Here is a 3,256-nt window from a genome sequence, read left to right as displayed (position 1 = left end):
AATAGCAAGGAATGGTGCATCCATGACAAAAGCATGTACTGTATACAGTTGAGTAAACATGTCAATCTTAGTTTTAAATGTTCCGTTCGTGGGGGGATATTGTCCTGATACCATCCAACAACAGTCTTAACTGATCAGTGTGCTTTACGTACCTTAGTATTGTAGAGTGATATTTCCTGAATGCACAAATAGAAGTACACATATTTATTGACTTCAAAATCAAATACATCCTGGTCTTTGATTACTGATAACATTCTGAATCCATACAAAGTATCCACATAAGCCCTGTTCCTAATTAGCATATGTAGCCTAACCTTCAGTAAAGTTACTGCAAGCATTATCTGTTTCAGAAAGTATTAAGTGATTCTTAGACTTTCCTCTAATAATATAGTTCTGAAATACACTGTACTGTGTTCAAAGTTTTTAATGTGCCTATATTGAAACTTTGTTCCTCTTGAACAAGTGTTTGTAAGGTACAGTAATTTCAAATATAGGGTTTTTCTTTATAATCATACTGTCCTTGTGTTTCTTAAGTTATCTTTTTACCAGAAAAGTAGTAATACTAACCTGTATCAAACTTAATTTTCTTATCAACTACAAAATCAAAATATTTATTGCAGGCAACAGTTCACAGTCACTTTGTTCTCAAAATAACGAATTACCAAGTCATCAAATTGTGGTTGTTTAGTATCCAAGATGTACAGATAATTTACTAAAATAGTTTTCATGTAAATATAAGGAATATCTGAAATGTTCTTTTAATCAAGTGAGAGTTCTTATAAGCTTATCAACTTGTTTGAAAGGCATGTTATTTGTAAGAAATTCAAGCATTTTCATTAGTGTCTAAGTGATTAGCTTTAATTCTTCTGTTAAGTATCTATATGCAACTTAAGAAATACATCCTAACAACTATAATTAAAATTTTTTAATAACCATACCTGTTTTAGAAAAGCTTTTGTATCTGTTCTGGTCACAATAATGTAGCTTGCCTTAAAAACTGTGAACTCTACAATAGGCCAAGTCTCGGTGACAAGTTTATTTTTACATTATGTAATAAAAAAAAAGTATTATATAAATGTTTCCCATTAATGTTAAAACCTTGCTGAGATATGATTGGAGCATTTCCTGCAAAAAATACTTCTGCTATAATAGAAACTTGATATTTTTATATCTGTTGTAATGAAAGAAACTGGTAGATATACTTTAAGGTTGAAATATGAATGTAGTTTGTTGATGAGTTCAACACAGTTTGAGATGAAGTTTTTTAATTGATATTTCTTGGGTATGTATTTTTTGATAGAAATAAATTATGTACTTCCTAATATGCATTGCCTTAAAAAGTATGTACAATTTTTATTACACTCTGAAGGTTAAATTATCTTTAAAAAATAGAAAGATACTTTAAATGTGTGTAAATTTTACTTCAATTAAAATCATATATTTTTTTTCATAAAGATTGTATAAATTACACTTTCTGTCTAACAAAAATAACATTTACAACAGTATGATAAATCTCGGTCTAACATACACTCTTCAGTGGTAGTGTTTACACTATAGCTTCTGCTGATCACTGTTATCTTGAGGATTTTCAACAGTATTCTACAGAGAAGAAAAAAGTGTCACTAGTTTGAACATATATGTAATAATCTAAGCAAGCTAACTATATAAATCAAAACTGAAAAATAACTTCAACTTTCAGTTAATTTTATACAAAGGACTGACTATTAGGATGTAATGTCATAAAAAACTTCACAAGACAAAACGTATAATGATTAGAATGCACTTACTTACCAGTTGGGTATCTTGCTCTTAATATTTTTGGCACCTTAGGAGATGTAGATTAAGTCCTGTATTCTTATACTAAGTTAATAATGCAATAACAATCTTCATAAATGAATAAATATCATGACTAAAAAAAAGGAGTGTACATTTACTTACATGACACTAAAACTAGTTTGCTGCACTTCCTGTCACTGATTTTCTATTTATGCAAAAATTACATAATAATCATCCCAAAATAGTCATTTCATTGACAGTTATTTTTAAATTAATGTCAAATTTCTTTGACATTATTGTTTCTTCTAAAGAGAGTTATTAAAAATAGGTATATTGTTGGATATCTTATTAACTTGAGTAACACAAACAACAACATTTTGTGTCAACTGCTGCTATACGTCTAAATTCACAAAGTACCACATTTTTTATGAATGAAAAGCAAAAAAACTGTACATGTTTGTTGTTTATCTTGACACCAAAGCTAAGATTTCTATGCCAGAAGGCAATGAACCACACAGAATTCAATGGCTTAAAAAACAAAACTTTTCTCCTTTCAGTATTTATTTTACCATCTGCCTAAAAGATCATATAAATTTCACAATTATAGAAAAAATAGTTTATACTGGAGAAGTATTCATACAGAATTGTAAAGTCAACAAATGTGATGCTTTAATGTGCATGAAAGTCCACTGTTCTTACATGTGCATGGCTATGATGCTACATGCCATTAATCTCAAATTGGTGGCCAATGACCAATATGTAGCTTTTTTTAATAAATAGTTTTTTATTTTGAATAATATTGTATGATTTACACTTTAGAACCTTTGGCTTACTTCTTTGTGGAATTAAACATTTTTCTTTCTTTCTCACTACATTGCAGGGTATAAAACCCTTACAACTTCCCCAAATTTTCTGATGGATTTTTATCTATTTCTATTCAATACTTCTTTAATTTGAAGCTGCTTCTCAGAGTATGTACTTTTGTGTGTGTGTGTGCACTTTACTCTTTCCTACCATATGTGTCTTCACTATGGAGTTGAAGGGTAATGAGTACTGAAGACAGGTACTTTTCAGTGGCCACTTTCTCTTATTCAACATTCTTTTCCACTTAGATCTAGTAGACCCACCTCATGTATTACCTTACTTGTCTTAAAACCCACAATCACATTTGTATGAGTACTGAAGACAGGTACTTTTCAGTGGCCACTTTCTCTTATTCAACATTCTTTTCCACTTAGATCTAGTAGACCCACCTCATGTATTACCTTACTTGTCTTAAAACCCACAATCACATTTGTACGAGTACTGAAGACAGTATTTATCCTAAATAGCCTCAGGCCCGTAACAGTCAACATCTGTTTTTATTTAATTTTATTACTTGTTTCTCTTTGAAGTGTGTCTAAAACCTGTGTAACAAACTAGAAATCACCCAGCAAACTCATAGTATTAGTTACGGTATTGAATTACGTAACACAAAAGC

At 30.1% G+C, this 3,256-nt stretch overlaps 1 protein-coding gene across 2 annotated transcripts in view; it reads right to left on the bottom strand.

Annotated features, from left to right (window-relative positions):
- Nucleotides 1-211: 211 nt before the first annotated feature.
- LOC106461515 (centrosomal protein of 135 kDa-like) overlaps nucleotides 212-3,256 on the bottom strand; it is a 152,886-nt gene continuing 149,841 nt past the window's right edge. For both annotated transcript variants that reach the window (XM_022388501.1, XM_022388500.1), the window contains one exon: nucleotides 212-1,599. The gene's annotated coding sequence lies outside the window, so the exon portion shown is untranslated. The remainder of the gene's footprint in view (nucleotides 1,600-3,256) is intronic.

Source organism: Limulus polyphemus, unplaced genomic scaffold, assembly GCF_000517525.1.
Source record: "Limulus polyphemus unplaced genomic scaffold, Limulus_polyphemus-2.1.2 Scaffold976, whole genome shotgun sequence".
In the NCBI taxonomy this organism is placed as follows: Eukaryota; Metazoa; Arthropoda; class Merostomata; order Xiphosura; family Limulidae; genus Limulus; species Limulus polyphemus.
This window is presented reverse-complemented; position numbering and strand designations above follow the sequence as displayed.